The following is a 24,848-nucleotide window of genomic DNA, read 5'->3' on the forward strand; positions in this document are numbered from 1 at the left end:
AGCCTCAGTCTCTTCATCTGTTAAATGGGCATGGCACCTACCCCTGTGGATTTGTTGTTAAGCTTAAATTGGATCCTGGGAGTGTGCACCTTACTTCAGAATTCCACACACAATTTGGTACTTGTCACACGTGAGTTCTCTTCCTTCCTGTCTTGAATTTGTCTCTTTGTCTCCATCCCTGTCTCCAGAGTCCTGAATGGGACTCCTGCATGCCCACAGCAGGAGCCTGCAAACTCCAGTCTGGTCTCTTCCACACCATCCTCCTGATGGCCAACAGAGTGCTATTTCTAAATCATCCCTCCCCAGCTTAAATAAATGAATGCATTTTCCACAACAATAGCAACACCTTGAATCTCCCTTAAGATGATAGGCAAGGTCCTCCGCAGGTGCCTCAGATCCTCTGCCTGGCCATGAGCACCTCTCTCCAGGTCACCAAACCAGCAGCCCTCCAGTCCCTAAAAAACCCCAATGACTCCAATCTTGAGTGACCTCAGCCAAATGCTCTTATCAGTGTGCCTGGCATCTGCTAAGTTCTCCATAAAGGGAAGATCCTATTCCGTAGGGACAACTGGCTATTTCTTTTCCATCATTTGATGAGCTGAGCTCATCTTTTCCTGTCTGACAGACAGAGAAGCAGGACCAACTCTCCTGCACCCGGGACTGAAAACGAGGTACAAGGTTTTAATTTCAGTCACCCTGCTGGCATTTCCTGTCCACAGAGATGAACACCCAGAGCTCAGCCCTCCTCATCCATCACTGGACATCACTGATTAAAATGGCCCCATGATACACACACCCCCCGCCCCCAGTCCCTTCCCCAAGTCACCATCCTGAACAACATCAATAACAAACACACACACAAAAATCAATTTACAAAGACTACCATAACAGCAACAACAACAACAACAAAAGGTCAGCCCTCCTGGAAATCAAATTTTGCTTAAGAAGAATTCATAATTACAAATGCATGAGAGTTCTTCGAGACATTTAAGACTGGTGCCAGGGAGGGTGACTGAGAAAGTGGGTTATAAATGGCCTTTGTCAAGCTGCAGAAAGGTTATAAAACTGGCTACATTTTGTGCTTAAGAAGAAAAATCAATTTTCCATGTGAGTGAAGTGCTGTAAATATTAATACAAGCTCAGAGGACGCCCCTGCTTGTCTCGGAACACTCAGGGTCAGAGAGGAGGGCACCTGGTCACGGGGTCATTTGGGAGCCATTTACGGGTACTTGGGGCTGGGTCTGTCCATCCGCAGAGACTCAGGGATGAGCACTGGAAAGAATGGCTGACCTTCTTACCAGATGACAGGAGGGATCTGGGGCATGGAATCACTCCTGGTTCTTCCCATCCCCAGCTAATTCCCTACCACTTTTATTCTTTAAAAAAGTATGTTCTGTAATCCAGGCAAGATCGAAACACTTAACCTGTTTTTACTTAGTCCTTACAGCAAACCTATGAGGTAGTGTGGTAGGCTGATAATGGCTTCCCAAGATATGTTTCTGTCCTGACCCCCGAAACCTGTGAATGTCACCTTCGATGGTAAAGTTTTGGCGGATGTGATTAAATTAATGTCCTTGCATTACACAGACTAGCTGGATTATCAAGGTAGATATGAATGGTCACGGATGTCCTCATAAGATAGAGACACAGAGAGGACTCACACAAATGAGCAGGCCATGTGAATGCACAGCAGAGATTTCAGCCACGTGGCCATGAGGCAGTCAATGCTGGAACCTCCAGAAGCCGGAAGGAAGCAAGGGAGCCCCTGGAGGGAGCAGGACCCCCATAGCACCATGACTTCAGACCTCTGCCCTCTGGAACTGACAGAGAATATATTTTCATCGTCTTCAGCCACACAGTTTGTGGTGATTTGGTACAGTGCCCACAGGAAGCCAATTCTGGTGGGAAGTATCATTAGTCCCATTTTACAGACCAGGAAACTGAGGAGAAGTGGCAGGGGCGGGGCTTTCCAGGCTTTCTGGCTCTGTAGCTCTTAGCTAACTCCCAGGCAACTCACTCCACTCCCCCGTCACTAACTGACTGATGGATTTCCCGTCTCAGGACATTGGAGCAAAGATGGATTTAGAGTTGACTTAACTTCCTTACTTTAAAATTGAGGCTCAGAGAGAAGGAGGGTGTCCCCCCAAAAACCTAGCACGTTGGAGCAGAGGGTACAGAGCCAGGGCCCCCATCCCAACTTGGGGCTCCACCCACCATACTTACTACCCTTTACATTAACGCATTTTCTAGCTGAAGGCAAACTTGATGATGATTTACAGATGGGAAACTGCAGCTCAGAGAGGTGAAGTTCCTTGATTAACATAACACAGCAAATGAAAGGCAGAGCTAGAATTAAACTTGCATTCAGTCTGTGACCATGGGAAAGGTGTTCTGAGCAGATGAAGTGGGTTTTCTGATCGCCCCCACACGATCATCCCTTCATCCAGCGTGGACTTCAAGCCCTGAGTTCTCGCAGGTGGGTGAGGGCAGACTAGATCTACCAGTATCGTCATTTGAGGTTACTTGCATATTATTTCAGTTACTTCACTGCTTATCATCTGTCTCACTCACCAAAATGCAAAGTTTGTAATACAATGGACCTTCCTGCCTTGCCCCCAGCTGCAGCACACACTCAGCGTAGTGTCTGCAACATTGTAGCCACTTGCGACTTTTCCAATGAGCCATCTGAGTGCCAGGCAGGATGTATAGTGTGTTTGTGTGATAACTTTGGGTCTGAATCCAAGCTCGGCTTCTTACAAGCTGCATAACCTCTTGCCAGTGACTCAACCTCATCTGTCTTCATAGGATTACTGTAAGGAGTAAACAGAGTTGTATCCAGCATCAAAGATGGTCCCCGGTGATTCCTGCCTCCTGGCGTTCACACCCGGCGCAGTCTCCTCCCACACTGTACCGCCGCTGCTCGGCATGACCAATAGCATATGGCAGAACTGATGGTATATCTCTTCTAAGATTAGATTATAGAAGACTGAGGCTTCCCTCTGCCTCCCTCCCTCTCTTTCATATCACTTGCTGCGGTGAACTCAAACTGCCATGTTGTCAGCAGCAGTAGAGGGAGTCCCGTGGGGCAAGGAACGGAAGCCTCTGGCCAACAGCCAGCGAGGCTGACCTTCCAACAGCACACGCGTAAGCTTGGAAACAGACCCTCCAGCCCCAATCAGGCCAGTTCAGTCAGCTGACACCTTGACTACAACCTCAGAGGGGCCAGACCCACCCAGCTAAGCCACTCTTGAATTTCTAACCCTCAAAGATGATGTGAGATAGTGAGAGCTTTTCGTTTTCCCGGCTCAGTTTTGGGATGATTTGTTATGCGGCAATAGATAACTACTACAGAGAGCGAAATGCATCAAATGCTCAGCAGAGCACTCAGCAAGTGGCAGCTACTGTTGTGGGTAATTTGAAGGAGCTTAGAATCTACTCTGAGAGCTAAGGAATATTATGTATCTGTCAGACAGAGGACTAGTAACAGAACAAACTAAGAAGCACAGGATAATTTGAATGGGAAAAGAAAAACCCTGCCAGTGTGAGTTACTAGGCGTTACTGGAGAAGGGACACCTTGGTCAGAGAAGACTTCCTCTTAGTCAGGAGAAGATGTCCCTGAGCAAAAGGGAGACATGCTGCCACACTAGAAAGAGGAAGATCAGAACTCCTGCCCAGGCACTTCTGCTTACTTGCCTTGTGTATTGGGCAAGTCCTTGAACCCAGTTGGGCCTCAGTTTCCTTTCTTTAAATGGTTGCGGGGGGAAGCTTGGAGACAAGAGTACGGGAACTGAAGTCAGGCCTGAGTCCATGCAGGCTTTGTGACCCTGAGGGTGCCGGCAAGTGGTTCACCTCAGAGAGCTCCTCATGTTCCTCAGCTGGAAAACGGGAGTAATGGTGCCTCTCATGGAGGAATTTCTGGAGACTTTATGAGAAAACACTCCGGAAGCGCCTGGCTCAGAACCCAGCACATAGTAGGCACTTCATAAATGAAGGGCAAACGTACAAATGGTAAAGGAATGAACCCAACCCCCCAAAAGGAACCTAACTGAAACTATCAGCTTCTTTCTTACCTATACAAGCCCTTCATTGGATCGTTCAAAAAATATTTACTGGACACCTTCTCAGCGCTAACCAAATGTGCTGGGTGCTGAAAATATCGCAGTAAACACAAGAGACAAGGCCTTGCTCTCATGGAGTTTATATTCTAGAGAGGAGACAAATGACTAATGAGTAAATAAATAAAATGGTTATCCCATGGTGTGAAAAAAGTGAGAGGAAGAACGAACCAAGTGAATGGGGATGGAGTGAAGGAGGCATACATTGAACATCTGAGCGACTTCTGAGTAATGAGTGGAGTCTCCTGGGTGAATGCAAGTGGGAAGCATTATCCAAGAAGGAGCTGGAAATATGGAAGTCCTGAGGGAGGAACAGTGTTGGCCTGTCTATGGAACAGAGAAGGCCAGATGGTCAAAGCTCAGTGAGACAGGAGAAAACAAGGTTAGCTAGCACAAGGCAAGGTATGCGAGGAAGGGAGTGACCAAATCACTTAAGCCAGAGTTGGCCCACTATGATCTGCAAGCCAAATCCAGTCTGAACCCTGTTCGTTTGCTTTTTTAAAAAAATATTATTATTATTTTTACATTTTGAGATAATTGTAGATTCACATGCAGTTGTAAGAAATAATATGATATAGAGAAATCCTGTGTACCTTTTGACCAGTTTCCTCCAAGGGAAACATCTTGGAAAGCTATAGAAAAAATATCACAGCCAGGATATATACATTGATCATCAAGATACAGAGCATTTGATTCACTACAGAAAATCTTTCTGTTGCCCTTTTAAATCACACCCACTTCCCACCTGACTCCTTTCCTTTATACCCAGAAACCACCATGTTCTCCATTCCTTTACATTATAGAATTCTTTGGAATGCATTATAGAATTTCTGTCATTTCAGGAATATAACATCAATAAAATCATATAGTATGTGACCTTTGGGGATTGGCTGTTTTTTCCCCCACTCAACATCCTTCTCATGTTCATCCAGATTGCTGACGTATCAACATTTAGTTCCTTTTTTATTTCACAGTAGTACTCCATGGTATGGACATACCATTGTGCATTTAACCATTCACCTGCTGGAGGACATGTGGGTTGCTTCCATTTCTGAGCTATAATGAACAGCTGCTATAAACATCTGCATACAAAATATGGTGTAAACATAAATTTTCACTTCTTCGAAAAAAAATGCCAAGAAGTATAATTTCTGGATCATATGACAGTTGCATATTTAATTTCTTTAGGAAGCTGCCAAACTGTTTTCCAGAGTTGTTGTCCTATTTTAAATTCCCACAAGTAATGTATGAGTGATTCACCCTCAACAGTATTTGATGTTGTCCATACATATATATATGGACATCCTGATATGTGTGTAGTAATACCTTCACTGTGGTTTTAATTTGAATTTCCCTAGCAGTTAGTGGTGCTGAATATCTCTTGTGCTCCATTTCCATCTGTATATCCTTTTCAGTGAGATGTCTCTTAATGTCTTTAGCCCATTTTCTGATTGAATGATTTGGTTTTTTTTTTACTAAGGCTTGAGAGTTCTTTATATATTCTAGACATTAGACTTTTGTCAGAGAAGTGGCTTGCAAATGTATTTTCTCTCCCAGTTTGTAACTTGTCTTCTCATCTTCTTCAAATGAGCTTTCACAGAGCAAATGTTTTTAATTTTGATGAAATCCAAGTTACCATTTTCTCTTTTATGGATCATACTTTTAGAATCTAAGAACATTTTGCCAAGCCCAAATCTCAAAGATTCTCTCTTGTGTATGTGTATTTTTCTAGAAGTGTTATGGCTTTATGTTTCACAATTAATTCTGTGATACATTTTGAGTTAATTTTTGCATGAGGTGTGAGACTTTCAGTGAGGTTTGTTTTCTTGCCTGTGAATGTGCAATTGTACCAGCACCCTTTGTTGAAAAGCTCTCTTTTCTCCATTAAATTGCTTTTGCTTCTTTGTAAAAAACAAAAACAAAAACAAAAAAACACAAAAAAAACCAACAACCAAACAAAAACTAAATTAAGCCTGTCTATGTGGGTTATTTCTGGGTTTTTTATTCTGTCCATTGATCTATAGGTCTGTCCTTCTACTAACACCACAGTCTTGATGACCATAACTATATGCATCTAGAAATAGGGTAGGCTGACTCCTTCCACTTTATTCTACTTTTTCAAAAGAAGTTTTGCTTCTCTTAGTTCCTTTGCCCTTCCATATAAGTTTCAGGAGAATCTTGTCTTTATCTATAAAAAGAAAAAGATCATGCTGAGGTTTTAATAGGAATTATCCTAAAACTTTATATCAATTTGAAGAGAATGGAGATCTTTATGATGTTGAATCCTCCAATTCATGAACACAGTTTGTCTCTCCATTTACTTAGATCTTTTAAAAATATCTTTCATGAGGGCACCTAGGTGGCTCAGTCAGTTAAGTGTCTGCCTTTGGCTCAGGCATGATCTCCGGGGTCCTGGAATTGAGCCCCATGTTGGGCTCCCTGCTCTGTTGGGATTCTGCTTCTCCCTCTCTCTCTGCCCCTCCTCCTGTTCATGCTCTCTCTCTCTCTCCTTCTCAAATAAAATATACAAAATCTTTAAAAAAATATCTTTATCAGCATTCCGTAGTTTTCAGCATACATGTCCCATGCGTGTTTTAGTAGATTTACATCAAAGTATTTCATTATTTTTTAGGCATTGCAAATTGTATTGTATATAACCTGTTTCATTCCTGATATTGATAACTTGTATCTTCTCTCCCTTTTATCAGTCTTGCTAGTTTTTTTCCCCCCAATTTTCTTGATATTTTCAAGGTATCAGTTTTTTATTTCATTGACTTTTGTGTAGTTTTTTTTTTCTGTGTTTAAGTGCATTAATTTCCTTTCCTCTGCTTGCTTTGGATTTATTTTGTTCTCTTTTTTGTAGGTTCTTAACGTGGAATCTTAGATTATTACTTGAAACTTCTTTTCTAATGTATGCATTCATGGCTATAACTTTCCTCCTCATTAAATATAAAGACACAGAGAAATTACAAGGAAAGGATAGATCATTATGATAGCTGTGTCCCACAAATTCTGATATACTGTATTTTTATTTCTTTCAATTCAGTGTATTTTTTATTTCCCTTGAGACTTCCTCTTTAATCCATGGATTATTTAGAAATGTGTTGTGAGGTTTCCAAGTATTTAAAGATTTTTCTGTTATTTGTTATTGCTTCGTAGTTTGATTCTATTGTAGCTAGAGAATACACTCTGTATGATTGGAATTTTTAAAATTTACTGAAGTTTTTTTCATGCCCCAGGATATGGTCTATCTTGGTATGTGTTCCATAGGCACTTGAAAAGAATGTGTATTCTGTTGTTGCTGGGCAGTGTGTTCTATAAATGTTAACTAGATCGTTTTAGTTGATGATGTCATTGAGTTATTCTATAACCAGTAATTTTCTAATTGTTATAGCAGTTGTTGAGAGAGGAAGGTCAGTGTATCTAACTATAATTGTGGATTTTTATATTTTTCCTTTTAGTTCTATTGGTTTTTGCTTTACACATTTTGCAGATCTGTTGTTTGATGCATAAACATTCAGGACTGCTATGACTTCTTGGTGGATGACCCTTTCATTATTATATGATTTCCCTCTGGCTTACTTTTTCTGATATGAACATAGCTACTCCTGCTTTTGTTTGATTTGCATATGTCTTTTTATTTACTTTCAACTTGCCTAAATCATTATACATTAAGTGAGTTTCTTGTATTTGTTAAGTGAGTTCCTATTTTTAAATCAACTCTGCCAATTTCTGTCTTTTAATTTGTATTTTTAGACCATTTACCTTTAATGTGATTACTGGTATTTTAGAGCTTAAGCTAGATTTTTATTTTGTTTTCTGATCTCCATTTTTCAGTTTTCTTTTTCTTATCTTCTTGTGGGTTATTTCAACATTTTTTAAATTCCATGTTGATTTATCTATAGTGTTTTTAAGTACATCTCTTTGTATAGTTTTTAGTGTTTGCTCTAGGTATGCATAACTTATCACAGTCTACTTATGCCATCATTTTACTCATTTAAGTCATGTATAGAAACCTTACCTCCCTTTATATCCCTTTATTTTCTCCCATCTGCAACGTAATTTTCTTAAATATTCCTCTAAATACATTTAAGACCACATCTGATAGTGCTGTCATTTTTACTTTAACCGTCTAACATAATGTAGGAAACTCAAAATGAGAAGGAAGGTCTTTTGCATTTACCCATATTTGTGTTGTATTCTTTCTTCCTTCTCAGTGTTCCAAAATCCTTTTTTCTATCATTCCCTTTCTGTTTCAAGAACTTCCTTTAGCCAGTCTTTAGAATAAGTCTACTGGCAATCAATTCTCTTAGTTTTCCTTCATATGAGAATGTCTTAATTTCTCCTTCATTCCAAAAAGATAACCACTGGGCACAGGATTTTGAATTCCCAGTTTTTGTTTTTGTTTTTCATCCAACACTTAAAAAATGTGTGCCACCTTCTCCTGGCCTTCATGGTTTCTCATGAGAATGCCACCATCATTCAAATTGTGTTTCCCCTATAAATAAGATGTCATTTCTTTCTCCTTTCTTTCAAGATGTTTTCCTTGAAAAACTGAAGTTTGACTATGATTGTTGGTATGGATTTCTTTGTGTTTAATCTGCAGTTTCCTCAGCTTTTCAAATATGTATACTTATGCATTTTACCAAATTTGAGAAAATTTCAGCCATTATTTCTTTGAGCACTTTTTCAGTTCCACTCTTTCTGGTCTCCTTCTGGCCCCTTATTTTTTTTATCAGTCTTGTCTCTTGATGTTCAGAGTGGGTAATTTCTATTGTTCTATCTTTAAATTCACTGGTTATTTCCTCTGTCCTCTCCATCTGCTAGTCAAGTCAATCCACTGAGTTTTCAAAAAAAATTTTTGATTGTATTTTTCAGTTCTATAATTTTCATTTGTTTCTCCTTTATATCTTCTACTTCTTTGATAAGACTTTCTGTTTTTCTCATTTGTGCTTTAATTGCTTGTTTAAGCATTTTTATGATGGCTATTTTAACATATTTCTCATTAACTTCCAATATCCCTGTTATTTTTGTAATGGCATCTATGCAATCTTTTTTTGCATTCTGTTTGAGATCTTTCAGGTTCTTGGTAGGACAAGTGATTCTTAATGGAAACCTGGATGACTTGGGGCATTATGTTATGTTATTATGTTTTAACTCTGGATCTTATTTAAACCTTCTATTTTATCTGGATTCCTCTGACACTGTTCCAGCAGGGGAAAGTGGAGGCATAGCTCATTACTGTCAGGGGAAGTAGAATCCCACTTTTCCCACTTGGCCTTCTCTGACATCCTTGCAGTAAGGAAAGGGGAAGACAGTATTATCAAATTGTATCATTACAGTCTGGTAAGAATGGAAGTCTAGCTCCCTACTTGGCCTTTGCTAGACTGGGTTGGGATTCGACCATGTTTTTTCTGTGATGTTTGGCTAGAGTGATTATTGTCTAAAAATTTTGTCTTCATAGGCTGCCATTCTCCTGGGACTCTGGCTGAAGAGAGCAGGCTTTGGGTTTGGGGTTGTTTTTGTGTTGCTTGCTTTTATTTTGTTTTGTTTGGTCTTTACCTCCTGGCATTTCTGACTTGCTGGCTCCTTCAGCTCCACACTTGGAACATATGAGGCAAAAAGAAAATCCAAAGTACTGGCCACCATATCTCCATGGGCCCCCAAGTTCCTAGCTGGTCTGCCTTCTTCTCTCCACCTTTCACAGACTTATGTTTGTTTTATATATAACCTCCAGCATTTTTAGTTGTATTTAGCAGGAGAAGGAGAGAAAAAGACACCTACTCCCTCACAGCCTATTTTCCACAGGACTAAGAACGTTTAAATTTTTAAAGTTCTGTTTTGTTTTGTTTTTAAGGAATACTATAAGACCAAACGATAACAACAACAACACACACATGTGATTTGCAAAGCCTAAAATATTTACTACCATGGTTCTTTATACAAAAAAGTTATTGACCCCTGACTTCAGCCATGGGAAGTCATCTTGAGTTTATTCGGGAAGTCATCTTGAGTTTATTCGAAGCACAACTGGAAGGCATTGAAAGTTGTGAAGTGATTAGGTTTGCTACCTTGAAGAGATGACTGAAGTCAGTGAATTCAGTTATCTGTAAGCACTTTATTAGGGCTCATAAAAAGAAGCCGTGAGAGGCAGACTCTGTGGGGCTGGGAGTGGGCAGAAGAAAAGGGGCAGGTCCACCTCATAATGGCCCCATTCCTTGGAGGGCTGCTCTTTTGCCAGAGGTTTTTCAGTAAGTGGATGAGAAACCCAGTTCAGCTGAGCTCCAGAAACTCCCAGTCTCCATTCTGTTCCATTTCAGGCAAGGACTCACAGGAAGACCCTGAGCCTGAGTCCCTGAGCCTTAAAGTCTTGAGGATCTGAGTCGGGGAGGTGTACCTGGCAGATTCTCAGCTGTCTCTACAACACGCTGGCCCTGCCTTACTCCTCCCAGCCCCCTTTACCATCCCCTGGGCCTTCTCTCACTCCTTCAGCCCTGTTTTCAACATCCATCACCAAGCCATTTGTTTCCAATTGTAATTATGCATTTTAATATTCATTAATTATAGAATGCAAATTGCTTCAAGTACAAAATTTGTAATGAGCTGCTCCACTACCCCACCCCCAGGTCTAGAAGGTGGGCCAGGTGTTCTGAGCAGAAGGAAAAACAACCAACTTACAAGACAAAATAACTTTTCCTGGGGCTTGAGTGACTCATATGGCAAGTAATCCTGGGATTTCCAGGGTGGTGCTCACCTGAGGGAGCCCTGCCCCTCCCTCAGGCCCCGGGAGACAACAGTGTGGTATCTTCCTTCTCTTCGACAATCTTGGACCTGAGAGATAGGGTGGGATCACGGAAAGTACTCCAGCCTCAGACCCAGCCTCTTCTTAGCTGTCACCTAGAGCTAGTCATGCTTCTTTGAGCCTCAGTTTCCCCATCTGGAAGACCTGTCTCAAAGTGGGTGTAGCAGGCAAATGGGTTGATGGAGACAAGTAGCCAAACCCTAGCAAGCCCTCAGTAAAAAGAAATGCATGTGAATGAAGGCTCTCTGGAGAGCTGAGTTTTGGGTCTGCCTCTCTCTGTTCTCTAACTGGCTGGGTAGCTTTCAGCAGGCACGTCCTGCTGTCTGAGTCTGTTTGCTATACTATAAAATGAAGGCATTGGACAAGTGGAAGGTGGGCAAGACTCTTAGCTCTGAGCTGCTTGGTTTTTTTGTTAAAACAACGATGAACTGTGAAAAGGAGAGAACTATTTCAGAAGGGAGTGGAGAATCCCCTTTGAATTGATTGAGCATGTTTTAAGACATCACCAGGATGACTCCACACCTGCCTAACTACGGGCAGAACCTTGTCCTCCTCCCAGGGCTCAGCAAATATCTGATTTCTCTCATCACCAGTGAAGCATAATAACAATACTACCTCCTAGCAAGAGTCCTGCTTCCTACCAATCGCACTAGCCCATCAGATCTCGGTAGAGGTTATATGAGACAAAGCAAAGGCAATGAGGTCATTTGTGAGTGGAAGGCTGAGCACGCTGTCAGCCGGAGAGGATCCCACAACTGTGAGTGAAGTCTGCCACTTCCTCCCTGTGTGCCCTTGCTTCTCTGAGCCTCAGTTTCCACAAGTCTATACTGGAGGGAGTCGCTCCTACCTCCCTGGACTTATGAGAGAACCAAACCAGAGCACACACCCGACAGATGTCTGACACAATGGCAGTTGCTCAAAAAATGGTAACTGCTGTTTGAATTTCTTGTCACTTTCCCCCAAATAGGGAATGCATTCAGGAAGCAATGGAAGAGGACTGCTGACCTGCAGAGGGTAAGCAGAATATTGCCACAGGCAGTTTTTGCTATATTCTCAGCAATGCTGAGGTAGGACCTGCATCATCATGCTCCTTTGGCAGATGATAAAACTAAAGCCCAGAGAGGCCAAGTGACTTGCCTGAGGTCACACAGCAAGTGAGAGGCAGCCTTCAGTGGAAAGTCCCTGATTGCAAAAAAGGGGTTCTTTCTCCCTGATCCACCTGAAGGTGGCCTGTCCGTGATGTCACAAGTGGTTCAGACTGGCTGGGGCTACACAAGAATTCTGAGAACTTTGTAGGAAGGTCGTGATGTGGATTTTTAGGGTACACATAGGGGTTGTTGGCAGCAGAGTCCTAGATGTACAGATCAGATACAGCATCCCAGGAAGAAGAAAACAGAGGGAAGGAAGCAATGATGTACCATGTGCTAGACATTTTCCCCTATGCCATCTCCTCAAATCCTCACAGCAAAACTCAGGGGCACCTCTAAGATACACTTGTTTGACAGGCGAGGTTACGGAGGATCGCAGGAGCTAAGCAAGGGCTGCAGAGGCCTTCATTAGGGACCATCCCTTTGATCGGAGGCTAAGTGGGCCTGGCTGCCCTAGTCCCAGGAGGCCTCTGGAGTACAACCTGGAAAGGGAGTGTGTGGGGAAGATCCTGCCGTTGCCCATCCCCCGCACCTCTCCCTCCTCAGCCTCAATCTGTCAACAAGGCCAGCTAGCCTGCCTATTACTGCAGACATTGATTTGGACAACCAGGCCAGTTGAGAGCCCATAACTACAAGGAGTTTTAATCAACTCATGCCAATTCAGCCGTCGCTCAATCTGATGCTGACATGGAGGAAGGGGGTGGGCATGCAAAAAAAGATTACAGGGATCAACAGCGGGGAACGTAGGCAGGCACAATGGGGAGCCTCAGACCTCAGAGTGGAGAACGAGTCCCCAGGAGAGCTCCCAGGCCCACTGGCCAAACCACGACCCTGCTTCACGTGTCCCTCCACCTGGATGTGGAAGCCATATAGGCAAACACCCAACAGCACCTGCCAGGTCCAACCTCAGCACCTTTGTCCACGCTTTGCCCCCAGCCAGGCCTACCCTCCTCTTCCTAAAGAATCCTATGTATCCTCTAAGTGAAAGCTTAAACAGCCTCCCCTCTGCAGATCCCCTCCCAACTCCAGAATCACAAGGAAGCTGAAGAGACAAAAAAAAAAAAAAGTCTGGCTGGGTGACTTTGGGCAAGTCACCTTACCTTTCTGATTTTTGTTTCCCCATTTTAAAATGGACCTGATAATAACTACCTGCCTCCTGGGTTTGCTGGGAACCCTCAGCGTCATGATGGACAAAGAAGCTTCTGGTGTGGAAGTTGCTACTTCCTTCTGATGCCCGGAGTCAGCAAGCACCATTTTTCCTTCTGTCCTGTGTTAAGTATTATTCTAGCACAAACACTATTCTGGCAGGCGGATGGCTTCTGGTTCACAGTCTGTCTCCCCAGGAGTCTGTGGGCTATTTGAGGAGAGAGAGTGGAAGACACACAGCTTCCCCTTTCCAGCACGGTCCCAGTGCCCAGCACAGGGGACGGAGACGCTGGCGTGGTCTTAGGAATCAGGCCGATCCTGGCTAGAATCCCACCTGGCTTTGCCACTCACTAGCCGTGTAATGCCAGCCAGTCACTTCATTAACACTTTGAGACTCAAGCACCTCAGTGTAAACTGAGACTAATTACACATACTCGGTAGAATTGCTGTGGGGGTTGGGTGCGGGAAGAGTTAGACATAGAAAGTTGTTATTGTGATCATCATCACTTTAATATTTGATACCCGGGAAATATTTTTGGAATGCACTAAAATGTCTGGTCACGTTGCTTAGTTCTGTCTTGAGTTCTGTGAAACACTGCCAGGCCTCTCTCGCCACATGCCCGCCATCTGTGCAGGGTTCAACACACACTTCTGGAGACAGGAGAAAGGAAACTCGCGTGCTCTGAGCACCTACTGTGAGCCAGGCAGCACACTGGGTATTCTCCTTAGTCCGCTTTGCTCAAGGCCCACGATTTTATGAGCTTGCTGTTATTAGCCTGGTGTTGCTGAAGAGGGAACAGGCTTTGAAAAGGCCAGAAGTGCCTTTCCCCTGTCACTCAGCTTTCTAGGAGTGGAGGTGTGGTGCAGGCATGGGTGAGTCTGGCTCGAAACCCATGCTCTTAGCACCACACAGCTCCTTTCTAATGGAGACACAAAGGAATAGAAGGGGTGGTGGTCTCTGACCTCCAGGAGAATCTAGACCAACTGGAGGCATTGGGTAAACCCCCAGAGGGAGGTAAGTCACGGTTCAAGACGGCTTATGCTCAAGAATAGTAATAAGCTCGAGAATGACAGCAGTGCTGAAAGGCATTGCTGGCTTTGCTGGTACCCATGGCGATCATGGCTAGCTATCTGAATTTATGGCCACCTGCCTTTCCCATTAGAGAAGCACAGGTAGTTAGGAGACGCAGATCACAGTCTCTGCTTGGGGTAGTTCTCTTCCCTTCTCCTGCCTCAGCCTTCCTCTCTGTTCCATTAGAAAGGTGGCAGCTGGTTTCCAAGGGCCTTATAGCTTGGACATCCTATTATTCTCATCAAGAGGCTCACAGAAATTCCAAGGGAGGCCCGGTGGTGGATTTGGGTAGTAGGTGACACCCAAGCTGGGGAACCACGGAGAAGGGCTGCTCTTGTGGGAGTGGCTTGAGGATATGGTTTGCAGCCCACCCCTCCAACCCCCTCCCACGGCTGGTCCTCCTTCTGGCTGGAGTCATAAAGCCTTCCACCTCTCTCTCTGGAGCTCCCCAGAACACTGCACAGAATAGGAATTCAGTTCAGCAAATGCCTATTCAACGCCTACTGTCCTCCAGGGCATCAAGTTCACAAAGCCTTGGCCCGGCCTTCAAAAAGCATCTAGTCTAACACAGGGAGAAGAATAAGTAATAATATTTCAGAGGCCTTGGAGTTGTTTAATATAGTACAAATAAGCACGAGAGCTGAGGGAAGGGAGAACAGAGAACAACTTCCTTTTTTTTTTTTTTTTTAAAGATTTTATTTATTTGAGAGAGAGAGAATGAGAGAGAGAGCACATGAGAGGGGGGAGGGTCAGAGGGAGGAGCAGACTCCCTGCAGAGCAGGGAGCCCGATGTGGGACTCGATCCCGGGACTCCAGGATCATGACCTGAGCCGAAGGCAGTCGCTTAACCAACTGAGCCACCCAGGCGCCCCCAGAGAACACCTTCCCAAGAAAATCCTGCAAGAATCCTGTTGAATGTCTATTCGATAACTGTCTAGTGATTATAATAAATAGCCTTTGTATAGTTCATTAATAATAATAACAGCTAACACTTAATAGTGTTTACCATGTGTCAGGCACTATTCTAAATGTGTTTGGAATATTAACTCACAATGTTGGGGCACCTGGGAGGCTCAGTCGGTTAAGCCTCCAACTCCTGATTTCAGCTCAGGTCAGGATCTTAGGGTCCTGGGATCAAGCCCCATGTCGGGCTCCATGCTCAGTGGGGAGTCTGCTTGAGGTTCTCTCTCTCCCTTCCCCTCTGCTCCTCCTCCCTGCTCACGTTTTCTCTCTCTCTCAAATAAGTAATTAATCTTAAGGAAAAAAAAGAATATTAACTCATAGTGTTAACTATAGCCTGATGGTATAGGTACTACTGTTCTCAATTTTCAGAGGAGGAAACTGAGGCACAGACAGCTTTAGTCACTTGTCCCAAGGCCACAGGGCAAGTATGTGGCAGAGCTGCCCTTCCCGTGTGTGTTGAGGTTTCTCAAGTCCTTCCCCATACATTCTATTGTTCCAGCCCCGTGTGATTGCCAGACAGACTCAGCTCCCCGTTGGAAGAAGAGGACCCCGAGGCGCAGAGAAGAGGGGCTTCCCAAGATCACGCAGTGAGCAGCTGTGGGGTGGAGTTGAGGTTCAGCTCAGGCCCGCACCATTCCTAAGCTGTGCCTTCTGGGATAAAGGCAATACTCAGCGAAAGAACCACCTTCCACTGGATCAGGCACTTGGTGGTGCTAGGGTGCTGGGAGAGGAGTGGACATCGGTCGCGCACTCCCCCGATGCCAGGCACATCCTTCCCTCTTCCCAACTACTCAGAAAAGGGTTTACTATTATTTTCACCACTCACCAATGGGCAACTGAGGTTTGTGGAGAGGAGAGGACTTGCTTCAGGTCAGCATTACAGATGCTTAGATTTTAGCTTTAAGAAGCCCCATGTTCTGTTCTCTCTGAGAGTGGCCCAGAGCCACGAGAATTTTGACAAGGTATGCACGCTACAGACGGACATGCAAGATAGCACTGGCAAAAAAAAATGGCTTCCAGACATTATCTGAGCACTTCCTGTGGAGCCAGGTCCCATTCTAAGCATTGAATTCCCATGGATGCGGCCCTTCCTCAAAGCAACGCTTGGCGGTGGATGCTATCACCTTGCTCACTTACCGGATGGGGAATCTGAGGCACAGCAAGGTTCGTTAACTTGCCCAACGTCACACAGCCAGTAAATGGCAGACCCAGGAAAGGTGGCGCCAGAGTCCGTTTCCTTAACCCTTTGGCGATACCTCCTCATACAACAATCATGTAAGGTAGGTACTATTATTTTACCCATTTTTTTGATACTAGGAGACTAAGACACAAAATGGTTTAAAGCAACCTATCTCGGTATTACATAGTAAGTGGCAGAGCCGGGATTTGAACCCACGGGCCCTGATCCCAAAGAGCTCCTTCTCACCCACTGCTCTGCCTAGTAGTCAGCTAGTGGTTCAGGGGCCAGAGCCAGGCTTTTATCAGGACAGCCTGAAGACATGGTCTTTTCGATGCCTGCTAGGTCTCGCTGGCTCCTTCCCTTCCCCATCCTTTGTATCTAAAAACTCTATTTGCAGCTTGCGCCTGTGTCCTCACGCTGCACCTTCTCATCGATCACCCGGGCTCTGTGTGAGAAATGATTTTCTAAGCTAGTTGGCTTTGGAAAGCATGGAACAAGCGGCCATTGAACATATGCTTCTGTGGGTATATATTTATTCAGCGTATGTTGAGTGTAATTTTGGGCGGTTTGCATATTTTATTTTATTTTTTTTGTTGTTGCAGAGAGCAATTTAAGAGAAAGAAGAAAAAAAAAATCTACCCCTGAATGGAGACAGATGCCATAGATGCCGGACCCTGAGGTTTCCTTAGTCCAGTGTTTTGGGAACGGAGGTGGGTGAGAGGAAACTCAAGAGCTGAGAACTAAGGACCACCTCTAAGCCTCTCATATCCCTGCCAGGCACCGCCAGGGCTAACCAACCAGCCCCCAGGCAACCGTGCTTTAAGTCTTTTTTTCCAAGGCCTCCCAGCAGCCTGTCCAACTGTCCCCTAGCTGCTCTGTCCTGAGTACTAAACATCAGCCAGACCCTGGGCTGAGTGCACACCACTCACCTAACTCTCCAGGCAAGCCCCTGTTGAGGTAATGTGCATATGAGAACGTTAATACATCATTGCCCAGTGTCATCAACCAGCGCAATGGGGATGCCGCAGGAAGCCTGACCCCACACCTTTGGAAGGTGTTCTCAACCTTTCCATCAAGGTTACTGGAGCCCTTGCGATTGGGGTTCTGATCCCAAGGCCGCCAATCCCAATGTGAGTGGCACTGGGCACGCCACTCCCCTCCCCGGGTTGCCTTCTACACGTGCAGAATGGGGATGGCGATACCATTTGGCTGGTGTGCTGGGTGGATCCCACGATCCAAAGTTACACTTCAATGCAGCTCAAGAGACATCAGTTCCCTTTCTCTCTCTATCCCCACCTCTTGCCTAAAAGGTTTTCCTCCTACCCAGGATGAACTCAGGATGTAACATTTAAAAATATGCCTCAGAAAAAGCCTGCAAGGTTTGGACCAGCTGGGGGGGAAAAAAAAAAAACATGCTCGTGTGGGCGCCAAAAACTCAAAGGAGAGGAAGAGGCAGCCCAGCCCAGGCCCTAGTCTACACCAGAGGGAATCATTTGGAAAAGGAGAGTTTACCCCGTATATGTGCTGAAAAGAGGCATTCACATGTGATTCTGGGTGGTGGGACCCAAAGTATCAATTTCTGGCTGGGTACACAGACTGAGCTCTTTGTTAGCCATGGCACCGTTCACTCCCGTGACTTTGGAGTCTAACAGAGGGTCCAACCACATTAGGAACTTAGGTATTGCATTCTGAATGCAGCTTAGATTTGAATGAAACTGTGGACCAGCTAACAACCAGTTTTCGCTTCAACCAAAAGAGAAGATGGGTTTTACCTAACTTAGTGAAATGTGCTGAATGCCAGAGAATCCACCACTGAAAAGCAAAAATAAAATAAAATGGTTGTTCTATGCCCATATAAGTGGAGAAACTATATAGAAAAGATAAGGGGCGTGATTAAAAGTCAGGGTTGTGGCTACTTCGGAGGGGGAGAAAGTGCTAAAATGGGAAATAGAGTCACAGTGGGTGTGTTAAGAAAAGCCTTCTGGAATGCAGGCGATATTCTAATTCTTGACCTGGGTGATGATTAGATAGGTATCACATATTTACTGCTGATGAAACTGCATGTGATGTTTTTACACATTTTTCTACATGTATTTGAAATTCCACAATAAAACTGGTAAATATATATCACATAGGAAAACTACTAAAAGGAAATACCAAAACGTTAATGGTGGTTATTGGAGATGCCATGACTCTGGGTGATATTTTCCTTTCTTCTACCTTCTCTGTATTCTAAATGTGCTTATGTATGTATATAATAACTTCATAATTGAAAAAGGAAAAGTAACTTTTCAGTTGAAATGCCTCATTATCTAAACAAGGCAACGACAAAATCATGGAGGTTGGTTACAATGCTTCTGCCTGAAATCCCACCATATGGAGAGCTCCGTCTTTTCCCTAGGGTTTACTGTTATGAAAGAACAGCTCTCCAGGGGAACCAGGGGTGGCGGGGAGCACAAGTCCCATTGACTGCCATAGAGGCTGATCTTCAGGGTCTTCCCTCTAGAGACCCAAGTACAGCTTAACTTGTGGGCTGTTGCAGGGAAAGAAGGAGCCCCAGAGAAAATCAAGTTCCACTCTTATCATTTTTAGAAGCCCTAAGGGGCTTAACTAAGAATATACAGTGAGCAGAGCCAGGTTAAGGAACAGTGTCATTTTATAACCTAGGTCTGTATCATCCCCATGACAGTGGGCTTCTAGAATCACTTTTCCTTACATGGATGGTGAGAAAAATTCTTGAAGATCAAGGAAAGCCAGAAAAAGATCCCGTGTGTGATACTGTGATTTATAATAAGAAATATAGATATTTTATCTTCATCCTCACTTCTAGACAGAGTTCCTAAAACCCTTGGAATTTCCTTAAGTGATAAGAGCTAATAAGGTGTCTTGATATTCATAAGAAATTCCTTTCAATCACATCTGAGTTTATGTTAATGAGGTGACTTTGGGAAAGAACCTAAGGATGGGGTGCTGGTTGTCAGGGGAACCAACCATGTGATTAGAGGGTTGGAACCTTCAGGATCCAGAAAGAAGATAGGGGCTGGAGGTTGCATCAGCTGCCAATGGCCAACGATTTAATCAGTTATGCCTATTTAAATAAAGCCTCCATAAAAACCCAAAGGGATAGAGTTGGGAGAACATCCCAGTTGGTGAACACACAGAGGTGTAGGAATATCATGCTTCTTTCTTTATACCTTGCCCTACGTACCCCTTCACCTGCTTGTTCATCTGTATCCTTTACAATAAACTGATAAACAGAAGTCAATGTTTCTCTCAGTTCTGTGAGTCACTCTAGTAAATGAATTGAATCCAAGGAGAGGATCATGGAAACCTCCAAACTATACCTGGCAGTCAGAAGTACAGGTGACAGGCTGGACATGTAACTGGCCTCTGAAGGTGGGTGGGTGGGGGGCAGTCTTGTAGGACTGACCCTTTAACTTACGGGATCTGATGCTATCTCTAGTGCATTGTGTCCAAGTTCAGTTGGATTGTCCCCAGGGTCACTGCCCACTGAGAACTGGAGAACTGTTGGGTGGTGTCAAAAAGCAAGCATCCCCTGGACCCTGTTTCCTAGCTCACAATGCTCCTCTCTACCCGATAGGAACAGGCCCTGGAAAGGGATGTTCCAGAACTGGGTCCAGCTCATGCCTGGCTATTCCCACTGGGTTCGGCCAACACCCTAAGGTGCAGGGATCATTTCCAGTTTACGGACAATGCAACAGAGACTCAGACACATTCAGCTGTTACAGTCACACGGCTTCCCGGTGACAGGGACAGGATGTGAACGCAACTCTGTCTCACGGCCAAGTCTGCTCTTCGCCCTGGAAGAATTCTGATGAATCGGCCGGCTGCCCTAGGAATGTGTATAATGCTATTCAGGTGCTATCTTCTCAGTGAGAAGAAAGGCTAGTGAGGGGTTTATGAACCCTTCTCCCTGTTTGCTACCCCAAGGTTAAAAGGTTTCAAGATTGAGGCTGGTGGCCGGGGCTCCAAGCTGACTCTCTGCCATCCCCGGATAACTTCTACAGCCTCCAAGAATATCTGGGCTGGTGGTGAAGATTTGTGTACAAGGCAGGGCTCAGGGAGAAGCTGGAGAAACCAGGGAAAAGGCTAACTTTTCAGATTAATAATAATGATGCTGATGACATCATTTCTTGTCCACTTACCCCAAGACCTGTGATAAAAAATAAAAGAAGGATATTACACTGTGTGCAAGACAGAATCCTAGCCTGGGGTTTAGAACACTTAGGTTAAGCCAAACATAGTTCCCGTGCTTTTTGGCCTCAATTTGTTCATCTTTATCTTTGACAGAAGGAAGGAGGTTTACATGTGGTTAAGATCAACTTAAGAAGCCAGTTGTCTTGAAAAAAGGGAAAAGTTTGTATAAAGACATGCAGTTCTGACACAGAAGGTTACCGCAAAGAAACACAACTACTGTATGCTTTTTATGCTTCTATTTTTAAACTTATGGATATAAATTCTTATTTAGATTTGCATATGCATGGGGAAAAACTCTATAGAAAGATATATAGAGAGAGACCAAAGTGAAAGAGAGAGAAGACACTGGTTTGTGTTTTTTCTTTATATATTTCAGCAGTATATACGTTTGTTTTACTTTATTTTACAATGAGCCTGAGCTATTTGAAACAAACAAACAAAAACTAAAAGAAGACTGAAGACCCGCTGGGGAAAATACCTTAAAATTGCGACAGTTCTACCATAATTAAGATGAACACAATTATTCCGGGTTTTCATTTCAGAGCTAAGAAAAAGGTGTCTAATTATAAGCATTCCAACAGCCAGAGAGTGCTTCTTCACAGGTGTGGGACACAGCCATTGGGAACTCTGTGGTCATGGTCCCTGACCCGCTGGTGTCCTCAAGGAGACAACAGTCCCGCCCACTTGCTTCCTTCTACCTGCCAGGTCCTCTGCATTTATGCTCTCTCTCACATGCACTGGGCACACATGGTGGGGCTCTACGCCCTAAGGCACCACTTTTATTTGATCACTCCCCTCAAAGGGACGCTTTCAGCCAAGCACCCTAGCCTGCCCTTGAACTGCTTGAACTGCCTCATGAAAGAAAACCAGCACCCCTGAATCAGAGGTCGTCCAGAAAACCGGAGGTGGTGCCGCTCCTCTTTATTTTAATCCATCCCACACCTTCGCCCAAATCATGGAATTTGAAAACTGTCCTCACAGACTGCTGGGAATCTATGCTAAAGAAATAACTCAGAACACAAAGGAGCCTTCTGCCCAAAGATGCTCAGAGCAACACTGTTTATAATAGATTAAAATTGAAAGCACCCACTCAAAACGCCCACCATTCAGGTGAAGTAAAGCGATAGAATAGTCCCCTCCGTGAAATACAGGGCAAATGATGTTTATGAAGACTTGGCCCTGATGAAGGGCGAAGGGTTCTGGCATCACGCTGCTCTGCTTAAACTCTCTGCTCTAGAACTTAGAAGCTGTGTGACCCTGAGTGAGGCACCCAGGCTCACTCTGCCTCAGTTCTCCCATCTGTGAAAAAGGGGTAATAATGATACCCATGTCAGAGGCTTCGGAACACAGCGACCACCCAGACCATCTCAGCTCCCATCATCCCCATCATCCCTGAAGGAAAAACCAGATAATAGCAGCAACCACACTCTGTGTCTACTTAGGGCCGGGTGCTGGCCCACTGTGAATGCATTATCCCAGTTAGTGCCCAGAGCAGCTTTGGTGGGTATGATAAGCCCCATTTTACTCAACAGGAGCCTGAGACTCAGAGGTTGAATTTGTCCCCAGGTCACATGACTAGTGTGTGACAGAGCAGATTTGGGGCCCAGGTTTCTCTGAGGCCAGAAACTGTGCCCTTCAGCATTATACTGACCCCTTGAAGGTAGGGGTCATGGTGGGAGTAAACACTTTCTCTCACAAGGGCACCGTTCAGAAGGTGAAAAGCTTTGTGAAGCAGGTGCAGGATACACACAACTAAAATGTCAACAATCACTCTAGAGACGCTGACAAAGGAAAGCAAAAGGATGGAGAATTTTTTCCCCCTATATATTTGCTTTCCCACCAAACAATGAGTTAAGCCTCACCCTCCACCTCATGTTACCCTTGCCTACCCTCAGGCCCTTCCAGTGTTAGAAATCTGCCGTCTGAGAACATATATATTCTGAGGTCATAGATTTCGGGAACTGAAAGGAAGTTCAGCATTTCATTGGCCCCTTCCCAGGCAGGCTGGTCTGAAGCTCCCTCTCTGGTCATCCACAGATGACCACCGCCTTCCCTAAAGAGGTTTGTTTCACTCCTGCAGCCAACAGGTGGCAGAACCAGGGCCACAGCTCCCATTTCCTGCCCCCCTCCCCCACCCAGCCTCTGGGGCTCCTCTCCCCGCCCCGCCATGCCATTCTTCCAGGAATCAAAGGGTAAAACCCATCCCTTTAGAAGGGCAAGGGCTGCTCCCTGACTTTAACAGATAATGACTTCCACACAATAAAACCAGCTTACCAGAAATACCATCAGGCCCAGCAAATCTGGGTCCCAAAGAAATAAAATGAAGGGAAAAAAGTAGAGAAGGCTTCAAATGTCACCGGAAGAATAAAATATTTAATATCATAAAAAGGTGCAGAGGCTTTATGAGAAAGCCACACATTATAATCTTGGAAACCCCAAGTCTCACTCCCACCCCCTCCCCCCAGAAGGGGGGAGGGGCACATGCGGAGTTCACAAAGGAAAGGTGCAAATGCACAGCTTCCAACTGAGGGGTAACTCCCTTCCTTTTGAGCCCTAAAGTTTGATCCTTCTGTGCAGGCTCTGAGTCAACAGACACAGTTCCATTCTACTGCTTTTCTGACTATCCTCCCCACTCTGCCGATACTCATTCTCTTTTTATCTTCCTGCAGATCTCTTGGATACAGAGGAAGAAGAAGAAATCCTGGACATTGAAAAAGGATGGGGAGAAGGAAGTGTCCCCTCCCTTTATGCTCCCTGACATTGGGGACTTTTGCTTTGGGAAAGGATCCTCAGCTTCCAGAAGTTGCCATCTGATGAGTTAAGGGTATGGGCTTTGGAGTTAGATATACTTGGGTTTGAATTTCTGCTCTGCTTTTATCTGGCTGGTTGGACTTGGGCAAGTTTCTCATGCTTTCTAAATCTGTTTCCTCGTTGGTGTGCCTGGGTGGCTCAGTTCAGCTAAGTGTCTGCCTTCTGCTCGGATCATGATCCCAGGATCCTGGGATAGAGCCCCACATCAGGCTCCCTGCTCAGCAGAGAGCCTACTTCTCCCTATCCCTCTGCTGCTCCCCCTGCTTGTGCTCTCTCTGTCTCTCTCTGTCAAATAAATAAATAAAATCTTTAAAAATAAAATTAAATAAATCTGTTTCCTTGTGGACAAAACAGAAGTAACAATAGTGTTCACCTCATAAGCTAGCTGTAAGGATCCAATGTGAGGATGCATTTCAAACATTTATCCCAGGGACTGGCATGAAATCAGCTCTCAAAAACTCTATATGTATCCCCATCAGTAATACTATTACTGATATTATTGATAGCACTAATTCATTTATCAATAGCATCAACCAATTCATGCTTTCAATAACACTATCAGGACCAGTATTACTGATGAAGGTGCATATAGAGAATTCTCAATCTATGGACCTGTTTGATCAGAGGGCACTTTGATGGGGACACAGTATAGGAGATACTCCACCCTTGAAAAAGACTATTTCCTGGCCTAAGCATCTCTGAAGGAGTTCCCATAAAGATGTGTTGCCCCCTGACTTTGCATATTTGTAAAAATTTTTAAGAAAGAAAAGGTGGCACGCATCATTCCTCCTATTTTGGACTCTGGGAAAAGCTATCCTGGTGGTACCCTACATCCATCCCACCCCTGTCACTGGTCTGCTGGGATGGACTGCACCTTAAGAGTCCATTTCTGGGGAGGAAAAACCACTCCCCAGGGGGTGGGCCCTGTCCAGGAGGGCAGAATGCCAGGTACAGGGGCTCGGGCTTCCCCGGGTCAGCAAGGCCTGGGCTGTGCTCCAAAGTGTTTTCTCACCCAGCTGATTCTCCCTCCGTGCCTTCCCCACACTTCCTGAGTTTAGTTTCTTTTAATCACAGCCCAACTGAGTCATTAAGGGGTGGGGGTGGGGGAGGATGAGAAATGGAGATACGCAGCTCTCTCTCCCTATATGAACCAGATTCTAGTGTTTGCCTCCTTCTGAGTGGTGCCAAAGAGGTGTCTGGCCTATAATAAATGGTCATTCCTACCCTTATTCATCTTGACTTGAAAAAAGGCAGCACGTTTGGGGTTGCCTTTCAGCATCTCATGGCAATCAGGGGTCCTGCAGCTCTTCCTAATATCTGGGAGGCCAGATGGCTTTTTAGGTCAAAATGGAAAAAGCACAAGAGGGAGAAGGAGAATATGGCTGGGTGATT

General features: G+C 44.5%; 1 protein-coding gene across 4 annotated transcripts in view; it reads right to left on the reverse strand.

The window, feature by feature from the left end:
- Window positions 1-24,848, reverse strand: part of ASTN2 (astrotactin 2) — an 865,335-nt gene that overhangs the window by 326,140 nt on the left and 514,347 nt on the right. The window lies entirely within an intron of this gene.

The sequence above is a fragment of the Halichoerus grypus genome, chromosome 14 (assembly GCF_964656455.1).
Source record: "Halichoerus grypus chromosome 14, mHalGry1.hap1.1, whole genome shotgun sequence".
In the NCBI taxonomy this organism is placed as follows: domain Eukaryota; kingdom Metazoa; phylum Chordata; class Mammalia; order Carnivora; family Phocidae; genus Halichoerus; species Halichoerus grypus.